This window comes from Oratosquilla oratoria, chromosome 12, assembly GCF_046742065.1.
Source record: "Oratosquilla oratoria isolate Oo_2021 chromosome 12, ASM4674206v1, whole genome shotgun sequence".
NCBI classification, from domain to species: domain Eukaryota; kingdom Metazoa; phylum Arthropoda; class Malacostraca; order Stomatopoda; family Squillidae; genus Oratosquilla; species Oratosquilla oratoria.
In genome coordinates, this window is record NC_134788.1 from 18,005,118 (window position 1) to 18,017,689 (window position 12,572).

The 12,572-nt window shown below is 41.7% G+C and overlaps 1 protein-coding gene across 2 annotated transcripts in view; it reads right to left on the minus strand.

The window, feature by feature from the left end:
- Positions 1 to 10,813, minus strand: part of LOC143031027 (uncharacterized) — a 30,981-nt gene extending 20,168 nt beyond the window's left edge. The window contains exon 1 of one of the 2 annotated variants that reach the window (XM_076194384.1): positions 10,644 to 10,813. The gene's annotated coding sequence lies outside the window, so the exon portion shown is untranslated. Of the gene's footprint in view, positions 1 to 500; positions 651 to 10,643 lie in introns of those variants that run through there. The other variant, XM_076194383.1, reaches the window with a different exon arrangement.
- Between the last annotated feature and the right edge of the window lie 1,759 nt (positions 10,814 to 12,572).

Here is a 12,572-nt window from a genome sequence, read left to right on the forward strand (position 1 = left end):
AAACTACTAGGAGGAGCAACCCCGGCAGCAACAAGAACGCTGACCTCGACAACAACAAACAAGAACAAGAGAGGAACGAGAAACCGAAGGAACAAGAAGAATAACAGCACTACAGTAGGGAGGGAGGGAGGGAGGGAGATAGGGACGAGGAGAAAGGGGAGGGAGGAAGGGATGATGATGATGATGATGATGATGATGATGATGAGGAGGAGGAGGAGGAGGAGGAGGAGGAGGAGGAGGAGGAGGAGGAGGAGGAGGAGGGAGGGAGGAGAAGGAGAAGGGAAAGGAGGGAGGAGAAGGGAGGGAGGAAGGGATACGGAGGAGAAGGAGGAGGGAGGGAGGGAGAGAGGAGGGAGGACATGGCGACAACGACACTCGCTCGACCGCGCGCGCCCTTCAGCAAAAATCTTGCGAGTTACTGTACCTGCCACAACGTAGCCTACCTTGTTGTTCCTGCTGCTGCAGCCACTACTGGCTTTGATTCCTCATAGCTCACTTACCCGTGAGACGACGACGCAAAATTGAAGGTCCTCCCTCGAGGAGATGGCAAAGGTCTTCTCCCGTGACCCTGCAGGAATAAGCACTCACTGCGTCTCCCCTCGGGTGTAAATGACGACTGATTTGTCAATACGGGAAGGCTAGCTAGCACTAGAGAGCTCCCACAAAGGGAGATCAATAACTCCCTAAGCTCGTGCTGAAAAGTTCCTAGATTAGAACTAAAAGTTCCTTATTTAAAAATATTGACACAGATGTAGGTGCAGTACCAAAAATATGACATTTTTCAATGAAATGATAGGAACAAACACAGGTAAGACACTACAGAAACTACCGAAAAAGTCCCCAGATTGTCACTTAATGCACGAAAAATTCCCCAGATTGTCACTAAGTGCATGGAAGAGTACCAGTCTGGTTACAAATCCCGGGCAGAGGTAGGGGTGGGCGAGTGAGGAGGAGGAGGAGGAGGAACACAAAGGAACAAAGGAAGAACAAAGAAGAGCAGGGCTACTGGCCCTAACGAGGCTGTTTGTGTTTACTAGACTAGGCTGCAGGAGGACTAGGAGGAGGAGGAGGAGGAGGACGAGTATGGAGGTGAAGATTCTTTAGATAAATAGAATGTAATATCATGTTATCATCGGAGCTGTCTCGCAATGTCGTATACGAACATGAAAAAATCACTTGAATAAAATGTGAGATTTTTTTATATATAATCTTCTAGAGCCATGGCCAATTTCATTTTTTTTTTCTGAAGCACTGTCACGTACGTTTTCTTTAGATATAATGCTAAGTGCATTTGTCATTATGCTTATCGTTTCAGTTTCTCCAGTGTTGGCCACTGTAGATGATAACTGGTAGTATATAATCCACTGCTACTGGCCGATCCACACTATACGTCACGTGACCGACGCGAAACATATCTTACTGGACCGCTCTCTCTCTCTCTCTCTCTCTCTCTCTCTCTCTCTCTCTCTCTCTCTCTCTCTCTCTCTCTCTCTCTCTCTCTCTCTCTCTCTCTCTCTCTCTCTCTCTCTCTCTCTTTTCCACCGCCATCTCTCTCTCTTTTCTCTTTCGATCCCACCGCCATATACACCTCTCTCTTCCTCTGTCCCTCCCCCCCCCACCGCCATATATGGATGTATATCTCCCCATTTCCATCTGTCTCTCTCTCTCTCCTTACCCCGCCATATCTCCCTCTTCTTTTATCTCTCCCTCCTGCTGCTATCTCTCTCTCTCTCTCTCTCTCTCTATATATATATATATATATATATATATATATATATATATATATATATATATATATATATATATATATATATATACTTATATTTATATACATATATAGACATACATATATATATATATATATGGGTGTGTGTGTGTGTGTGTGTGTGTGTGTGTGTGTGTGTGTGTGTGTGTGTGTGTGTGTGTGTGTGTGTGTGTGTGTGTGTGTGTGTGTGTGTGTGTGTGTGTGTGTGTGTGTGTGTGTGTGTAGAAGAAAGGGAGGCCTTTTGGATAGATTTAAATGAGTGCATAGAGGACTTAGGGAGAAATGTCAATGTAATAGTACTAGGAGACCTTAATGCTAGGGTGGGAAATGGTCCAATTAATGGAGTGGTTGGGAAATGTGGAGTTCCAGGAAAGAATCGTAGTGGAGGGTTGATGGTGGAAATGTGTCTAGAAAGAGAGTTGATGATAGCAAATACAGTGTTTCGGGAGAAAATCAAGCATAAGTACACATGGGAGAGGGTGGTGGAGGGAAGGGTGGTAGATAGAGCGTTGATGGATTATGTAGTGGTAAATAGGACTATGATAGGAAGAGTTAAGGATGCACATATGCTAAGGGGAGAGGGTGTGGGAATATCAGATCATTTTTTGGTGGAAGGTAAGTTGAGAGTGGAGGATAGATGGAGAAAGAGGAAAGGGACAAAAGGTAGGGAGGTGCTTAGGTGAACTCATTAAATGAAAAGGAAAAGGAGAAGGAGTACAAGAAGAAGCTGAAGGAGGAGTGGGAGGGAGTGAAGGATAGAGTAGAGCTACGAGTGGAGGAGGAATGGGGATGGTTCAAGGAGGGAGTTACAAAGTGTGCAAGGATAGTGTGTGGAACAAGAAGGACAGGAGGAAATAAAAGGAAGGGTAGTGAATGGTGGGATGAGGAAATAAAGAAGGTTGTAGAGGAGAAGAAGCGAGCTTTCACAGATTGGTTACAAAATAGGACGAGGGAGTCATATGAGAGGTACAAAGAAAAGAAAAGAGGAGTAAAGAAAAAGGTAAAGGAGGCAAGGAGGAGAGCAGATGTGAAGTGGGGTAAGAGTATGACAGAAAGTTTTGAAAGTAATAAAAAGATGTTTTGGAAAGAAATTAAGAGAGGAAGAGGAGGCGAATCAAGTAGAGAAGAAAAGGTATAAGGTGCAGATGGAGAGATGATAATGGAAGAGAAGGCAGTAAAGGGAAGATGGGCAAAATATTTTAGGGATTTGCTAAATGTGAAGGAGGATAGGGAGGGAAAGATAGTTGCAGTGGGAAATGATAGGAAAATGAGAGTGATGAGTGAGGAAAATGGAGGAGAAATAAGGAAGGATGAGGTGAAGGCAGTTGTTAAGATGATGAAATCAGGTAAGGCACCTGGTCTGGATGGATGCCATGCAGAATATCTAAAGAAAGGAGATACAGTGATGGTGGACTGGCTGGTGAGGTTATCTAATGTTTGCTGGAGAGAGGGTAGAGTGCCGGAGGACTGGAGGAATGCCTGTATAGTTCCACTTTACAAGGGAAAAGTGGACAAGTGTGAATGTAGTAGTTTCAGAGGGATTAGCTTGTTAAGTGTAGTTGGGAAGGCTTATGGGAGGATCTTGATTGAGAGGATTAGGAGAGGAACAGAAAGAGTAATTGGTGAGGAACAGTGTGGATTTAGGACGGATAGAGGTTGTGTAGATCAGATCTTTGTGGTAAGACAAATATATGAGAAAGCTATAGGAAAGGGGGAGGATGTTTTTTGGGCTTTTATGGATCTGGAAAAGGCTTTCGATAGGGTAGACAGAAAGGCACTGTGGGAGGTTATGCAGATATATGGAATAGGAGGAAAACTTCTAGGAGCTGTCAAGAGTTTTTATGAGAGTAGTAGAGCTTGTGTCAGGATAAGAAATGGAGAGAGTGAGTGGTTCGAGGTAAAGGTGGGACTTCGTCAAGGATGCGTTATGTCGCCCTGACTGTTCAACTTATACATGGATGGGGTAGTGCGAGAGGTAAATGCAAGGGTAGTGGGTCAGGGATTGGAGATGGTTGAAGAAAATGGAGAAAAGTGGGAGGTGAGCCAGCTGTTGTTTGCGGACGACACTGCGCTTGTGGCAGGATCGGAGGAGGGACTGAGGAAGTTGGTGACAGAGTTTGGGAGAGTATGTGATAGAAGAAAGCTAAAGATAAATGTGGATAAAAGTAAGGTGATGAAATGTACAAGGGGTGAGAGTGGCAGTAGACTGGAAGTGAGCATTAAAGGAGAGCGACTGGAGGAAGTGGATAGTTTTAGATACTTGGGTGCAAATGTGGCAGGAAAAGGTGGAGTGAAGGTGGAGGTAGAATGTAGATTGAGAGAAGCGAGTAGATGCCTTGGTGGATTGAATAGTGTAATGAGGAATAGACATTTGGGAATGGATGCTAAGAGGAGACTGTATGAAGGAGTGATTGTGCCAACAGCACTGTATGGGGCAGAAACATGGAACATAAGAGAGGAAGAGAGAAGGAGTTTGAATGTGTTTGAGATGAGATGTCTGAGAAGTATGATGGGGGTTACTAGGCTAGATAGAGTGAGAAATGAGGAGGTGAGGAGAAGAACGGGGGTGGAAAGGGAGTTGGGTTGATGAAAGAGTATTAGGATGGTTTGGGCACATGGAAAGAATGAGTGAAGAAAGACTAGTAAAAGAGGTATGGAAAGCAGATGTGGAGGGAGTGAACATGAGGCGACGTCCTAGGATGAGGTGGATGGATGGGGTGAAGGGGGCTTTGGGGAAGAGGGGAATGTCTGTTGAGGAAGGACGGGAGAGGACAGAAGACAGGGGTGAATGGAGAATGGTTGTATATGGATGATGTTGTGATGCATGAGGTGGAGTGGGCGAGGGGGTGGGGGTGAGGTAGTATGTGTGAGGAAATTTGACGCAGCCTGAAGGGATTTCTCCCCGTCTTCTCCTTTTATGCATGGGGGGACGGAGTGGGGGGTCGCCGATTTAATGAAGCGGCCTTGCTGTGGATGTGCTGTGTCTTGCGACACTGCTTCTGACCCAGGGCAGTGGACAGGGTGCAGGGATGACCCGTCATCCAGGAGGTGCTAAGATAAGAGGGAGGGTGGAGGGGTGTGGAGTGTATTCAGGGGGTGAAATGGGTGGGAGTTTTTTTATGCCTTTTCCTTTTTGGCTACCTCCCTTGTAAGGGGGAAAAAGCCTTGGTATATGTATGTATGTATGTATGTATGCATATGTATATATACATATATATATATATATATATATATATATATATATATATATATATATATATATATACATGTGTGTGTATATGTATGTATGTATGTATGTATGTATGTATGTATGTATGTATGTATGTATGTATGTATGTATGTATATAAGAACTTACGAGAACTTACATGACTACCAGATACCACTTACTAACACAGAAACTGGCTACTAAGTTACGGAAAAAACATTACACGATCCAACACCACAATTCATAGCACACATATGCACAAACACACACACACACATATTAAAGAAAAACTAAGGTCTGCCCTACACATTCTAGTTTTCTAAGACTTCATGGAAATGTAAACATAGCAACCTGGGTCCCAATCGATACTCCTCCTGCTGACATGTTCCTAGACAAGTCAAGATATCTGTGAGCGAAGTCATATTCGAGTTATTCAAATGGTGGTTGACTGTGGGAGGAAAAATAGGCCAGTATGATGTGACCCATTAATCCAGTTTTCCTTTAAGTTGGACGACCCACAACTGCGAACAAGAACCACCTTGAGTTTGGAGGCTGGGGCGAAAGTAGAGGAAGGAGTGCATTAGGACTGTCTGGATGGTGAAATGAGGATTTAGAAAGCGACATTGAGGAGTTTGGGGTTTAATTTTTTGGTTGTTTATACATGATCTACTTATTTATCTTATAGTTTGATAAATGTAGCTGAAGATTTTTATTTGTTTATCTATTTATTATTATTGTTTTTGTAGTTTGATAAAAGGTGGTGAATGGGAGTGGAGTATGTGGGAGATGGAATGGGTGGGAGTGGATTTTATGCCTTTGTTTTGGGAGTTGATTTTTTCTAGTTATTTGTTTATTCATCATTATTCATTTATTATTTATTATTGTTGATTATTACTTTTAGTTATTTGTTTATCTATTATTATTGTTTATTTATTGTTATTTATTTTTTATGTTATACAGTTTGATAAGTGTATTTGAATATTTTTGTAGTTTGATAAAAGGCAGTGGATGGGAGTGGAGTATGTGGGGGTGGAATGGGTGGGAGTGGATTTTATGCCTCTGTTTGTTTGTTTGTTTTTTGTTTTTTTGTTTTTTCTTTTCTTTCTTTTGGCTACCTCCCTTGTAAAGGGGGAAAAGACATTGGTACACTGGGAGATATGCATGAACTGTACATATTGAACTCTGCTATTATGAGTGCAATTTGGTGTTTTATATTAACATTAATTCTGGTACTTGTCCTGTAGGCAGATTTGTTATTCGTAAAATGAAATTGCAAAATATATCGCACTCCAGCATCGTACCTACCACGTGACGACGAAGAGTTGCCATGCGGCGTTTTTGATACAATGCTAACAGTTGGGTAATAGCATTTCATAAATAGTGTTGCTAAATCCGCGTATGCCCCAGTTGTAGTTAAGTGTGGCCAACATTTTTGGTGACGCTATTTCTTTCTTTCTTTTTTTTCATTCATTTTATTTATCTTTTTAAATGTATTTTCTAAATCAATCATAGAATTGCTTGGAGTTGAGATTGCATTATTGAGCGTCACTTGGGGTGCAGTGACCCGTATAACTTTACCTAGAGGTTCTACACAGTATATCGATATTATGTGTGAGGGGAAGGGAGAATTATCCAATTGAGCGTATCGAGTCGTTTGGATGGAGATTACAAAGGATTACAAAGGCGGAGCACGCCGACAGGAGACCTTTTGATCCATATCTAGGTCGGATGCGAAAAAAAAATCATATTAATAATAAAACAATAAATAAAAACTATAATAATGTAAATAACAAATAGAATACATAAATAAATGCATAGGTATAGTTAAATAATAAACAAACAGGTAAATAGTAAATAATAATAAATTGACATATAACTAATAATAAATGAAAAATGCCGTAGAGGGTGGGGGGGGGGTTAAACAATTTATCATTTTCTTTCTTTAGACGTTCCCCACGATTTGCCAAATGGAAAGGACACAGCGCATCAAGTCGAAAATAATACATTAATTAAGCGACAACCACAATAATATGTTCATGTTTATGTATGGTGTTTACCATGATTTTTCTCTCTGCATCTGAGGTATTGACAGAATGTTTTATGTAGTTGGTATAAGAAGATTTCCTGTTCTTTTGTGATTTAAAACTAAAATCAAAAAAGAAAATTTAATCTCATTTTTTTTAACTTAAATATTTTCACCACTTTGTCACCACTATGTCAGTTTTTTTTTCTGACATAAAGCTAATACACAAATTCCTCAAATTAATCAAATTCTCTGTGAACTTTTGCCATTGCACAAAATAAACAAAGTGTGTGTTTAATATTGTCTACATTTGTGCAAACAGGTTTTGTGTGTTTGGGTGGTGGGAATCGTTGATGTGGCTACAAAATTGTGGGGTCGTAGTAATAATGGAATGAAATAGTGAAAGTGAATATATGTATATATATATATATATATATATATATATATATATATATATATATACATATATATGTGTGTGTGTGTGTGTGTGTGTGTGTGTGTGTGTGTGTGTTCACCTCGGATCTGCTGCAGTCTCTGTCGAGACAGCCAGACACCACCCTACGGCAGTGAGCTCAGAGCTCATTATTTGCCGATCTCTGGGTAGGTCTGAGACCACTCACACACCACACACCGGGACAGCAAGGTCACAACTCCTTGACTAACGTCCCGTACCTACTCACTGCTAGGTGAACAGGGGTTACACGTGAAAGGAGACAAACCCAACTTATCTCCGCCCGGCCGGGGAATCGAACCCCGGTTCTCTGGCTTGTGAGGCCAGTGCTTTACCAATCCGCCACCGAGCCGTGTGTGTGTGTGTGTGTGTGTGTGTGTGTGTGTGTGTGTGTGTGTGTGTGTGTGTGTGTGTGTGTGTGTGTGTATCCTCGCCACGTAGGATTGCGCCCCTCTTCCTCCTCCTCTTCCTCCTCTTCCTCACCCCCTCTTCTCCCTCCTCTTCCCACTTCTCCATACTCATATGCACACACACACGCACAAACAAACAAACACACATACGCAGGACTGCAACATCTTTGTTATCGTGTGTATGCGTGTGTGTACGTATGTATGTGTGCGCTTTTTTCTTGTGCACCTGAGACAACAACCACACAGGGGATCTGCTCTGTCGTTGGGTCCCAACTGAGAGAGAGAGAGAGAGAGAGAGAGAGAGAGAGAGAGAGAGAGAGAGAGAGAGAGAGAGAGAGAGAGAGAGAGAGAGAGAGAGAGAGAGAGAGAGAGAGAGAGAGAGAGAGAGAGAATGTCGCAGGTGTTTAGTTTTTGTGCCATCTTGTGTGTGCGTGTGTACGTGTGTGTGCGGCCGTAAGGATTATTGCGTACCTGTGTGTGTGTGTGTGTGTGTGTGTGTGTGTGTGTGTGTGTGTGCGCCTAACGTTCACAACTGAAGTGTCTCTCGCCACGATTATGTTCTCTAATGAGAAACAGCGCTTACGATTGTGTGCGCGCGCGTGCGTAAATGACGTCATGTCGCCTTTGAGGTCACATTTGTTGCATATCTTAATTAGACGACGATGTTTCTTTTGCATCATGATATATGACGTTATGATGTCGTTTATTGTGTCATGATCTGTGACGTCATTCGTTACGTCATAATTTGTGACGTTGCTTGTTGAGTCATCATTCGTGACGTCATAACTGGGAGTCGAAGAAGGCGCCAATTTGTCCCGCTTCTGGCAGCGTCGACTCGGCACCTCCTCCTCCCCCCACCACCACTCCACCTCCAAATCCAAACCTTGTATTGTTGTGTTATTCAACGTAATATCTTATTCAATTTTATTTGGTTATATCTTATTTTGTTTTATTTATTTCATATACTATTTTAATCTTATATTTGTTTTATTTTTGTCGTTTTGTTTTTGGAAGTAAAATTTGTGCGACTTCAGCAATACCCCCTCTAGACCTTATGAGGAGCGTCCACGCACACCCACACACAAGACAAAGCAATATCAAATGTACGGGAGGAAACTCCACGCGTATAGATTTTTAGTCTTTTGTCTGAAATAACCAGATGCTAGCACCCGGGGTTGCACCTCGTGCATGTGCGCCGTCGTTGGACCATGTACTTGTGTGTGTGCGCACATGGGATCTGTGAAGTGTACACGCATTTGGTGCATCCTCGAAATCTTCTCCAAGTCGTAGGAGGTTCGAGTGTTAGGAATAAATGAATATAATAAATTTCAAAACTCAGACTTGATGTGTATGAGGTCCACACGGCAAATAATCTGGCGGTAGCCGTTGAATGCTCATGTAATAATAACAGTTAATTCAGATTTCTTCATTCCCATCATTATCAAAGAAATGACAAAAATCTGAAAACTATTATTACGCTGAAATTTATGTAAATGATTCAACTTAACTTCGGGATTTAAGAAATTGTCGACATCTAAGCGCAGCGCGTAGTCTTATTGCTGGTCTGGGCAGAAGAAAAGAACAATAGGCACACACAATCTTTGAGGGAATAGTAACAAGACGACTGCCAATGAAATAAGTAGAGAGGGTTAAATTAAGTGATTTTAGGAACTGATAATGATTTTCGCCACGCTCACATAAAAAATAATTATATAATTAAATAAGGAGTTGTGTATACGACGGAAATATCTCGCTCAGCGTCATGGAGGGGGTGGAGGGGAGTAGGAGTCGTCTGGGTTGCAGGTGGAGGGTAGGAGGAAGAGAGGGATGTGTTGCACTACAAGTAATAGAGAATGTATATATATATATATATATATATATATATATATATATATATATATATATATATATATATATATATATATATATATATATATATATATATATATATATATATATATATATATATAAGTAGATTGGCCCGGTAACTCGATGGACAAAGTAGATAAATTTGTGGAAATAGTTGTGTGAGTAGAAAACGTTATTGGATGGAAGTAGGAAGTGCGTGTGTGTGTTTAAAGAGGGACGGTGAGGTAGGAGGGGAGGGAGAGGGAGGTGAGCACATGGCGGTCCGCGTGATGGGGGCGGAGTCAAATGCTTAAGCCCCGCCCCCCGAAGGACTGCAGCCTCCTTCACCCCCTCCTCCTCCTCCTCCTCCTCCTCGACACTGACTTTCTCAAGCAGACTGGCCTGGCTTAAGCGGCCCCTAGACGTTCAATATTATTGCGTAATGTGGGTTGCACAATATTTTGGCGCTGGCCCCTACACGGTCAATATTATTGTACAATATTTTGGGTTGTGCAAAAGATTGTGCCGTATGGAGGCAATAGTGAAGGTTGTGCAATATATTGCGCAATCGTGAGCGCAGACGTGCAACCCCATTGTGCAAACAGTCAGTCCTTGCCAGAACGTCATAACGTGAACATGTTGACTGACGGTGATCTCTGTTGCGTGATCATTGCTATGGCAGCAAGTCATAAGAAAGGAAAGAAAAAAGGCTCGCGGAAGGGCAGAAAATGGGCCAAACAGTGGCTTGTTGATAGGGAGAAGTACACACGAAAGATTACTAAATGAACTGAGAGTGATAGCACCGAATGGTTTCCGCAACTTCGTACGAATGAGCACAGAATCATTTGATGAACTCCTCTTTCCTTTGGTTGCTCCTATAATAGAAAAAAAGAGCAAAGCAATTCCCGTAAGCCAACGGTTGTCCATAACTGTACGTTACCTCAAAACCGGGAATAGTTTTGAAGATCTAAAGTTTGCAACTGCTGTGTCACCTCAATCAATAGCTAACATTGTTATGGAAACGTGCACTGCTCTTATCAACTGCCTCAATGAATTCTTTTTCGGCTTTCTTGTCACTCATGATAACGCGAGGTTGAGGAGAGACACAACCACCTTACACGACCGCTGGAGAGACACTGACAGGATATTGCGCAATATAGCCTACAGACGACACAATGTTATCCCGTTTGCGCAATATATTTTCAAGTTTTTGAAAATCACACAATATATTGGACAACCTTTCAATATTGCCCACACACGATCAATTATATTGCACAAACCAAAATATTGCGCAATAATATTGCACGTCTAGGGGCCGCTTTACAGCAGCAGATCGTGACCCTTCTGCTGCAGACCGTTATTGTTTCCCATGAGCAAGGGGATGGGTGTGTGGCGAAGGAGCATGGGGAAACGATAGAGAAGTTTGCAGGGGAAGCTTTAAGATCTCTCGCCATATATGTATATATATATATATATATATATATATATATATATATATATATATATATATATATATATATTGTGGTGTGAGTCTATGTGGCGCGAACGGGGACGGACGGTTGACACCCCCCCCCTCTGGCGGGGGGGAGGGGGTCATAGGGCACCACGGGCGCTGGTATCCCCCTTCCCGCCAGAGGGGGGGGGGAGAGTGCCCTCGCAAGGAGGACCAGCGGGCGTGGGTGGTTGAGTGAACGTGTGAGTGTAGTAAGGGAGGGAGGGAGGGAGACACACCGAGGAACGGTGGGGCTAGTATCAATTAACTCATTAAACTCCGATGACAAAATTCTTGTCATTTGGTCAAATAAAACAGAAAATCATAAAACACCAAAATGTTTGATCAAACAGCACCAGAAAAATATGACATCAGTAGTCCTCGCTTCGCTCGCGAGCGACGCGAGCGAAGCGAGGACTGCTGACGTCATATTTTTCTGGTGCTGTTTGATCAAACATTTTGGTGTTTTATGATTTTTTGTTTTATTTGACCAAATGACAAGAATTTTGTCATCGGAGTTTAATGGGTTAATGGCTATACAGGAGGTAGGTTAAGGAATTGGGCTGGACTTAGATAGGACTCGTAGGTAGGTGCAGTGGAGTGAGTAGTGTGAGTTAGAAGGAAGAAGGGGAGCAAGGACCCAGCCACAAGTAAGCGAAGGACAGTCACCATCGACGTCCACGCAAGTACAATGAATTACATAAATAGATAAATACGTAAACAAATAAACGAAATGAAATAGTTACGGGGGTTAATCACGTTCCAAAGAAGCGGCATGTCATCGACGAGACGTTCGTTACCCACCGGTGACGTCATCATTCTAGGCACATCTGCCATAATACTAATAACATTAGTAATGTTAATAATAATAATAATAACAACAATAATAATAATAATAATAATAATAATGATAATAATAATAATAATAATAATAATAATAATAATAATAATAATAATAATAATAATAATAATAATAATAATAATAATAATAATAATAATAATAATAATAATAATAATAATAATAATAATAATAATAATAATAATAATAATAATAATAATAATAATAATAATAATAAAATTAACAAGGTGACGTTATGTGATCAAATAAAAAGAATCAAACTATAATACACCGAGTATTTCCCCATTCATATAACTTTTCATATCTTTTAAACGGCAGAGGAAAACAGGAGGAGGGGGTGGAAGTGGAGGAGGAGGAGGAAGGAGAGGAGGAGGAGGAGGAGGAGGAAGGAGAGGAGGAGAAGGCAGTCCCAAGTTGGATCCTTTTCGTTATGGCGTCACCTTTTGGGCGAAAATCGTCCACGCGGCGGCTTGAAAATGAGCCTTACGGAAGGGCGCGACAAATAACAGAGTCGTGCA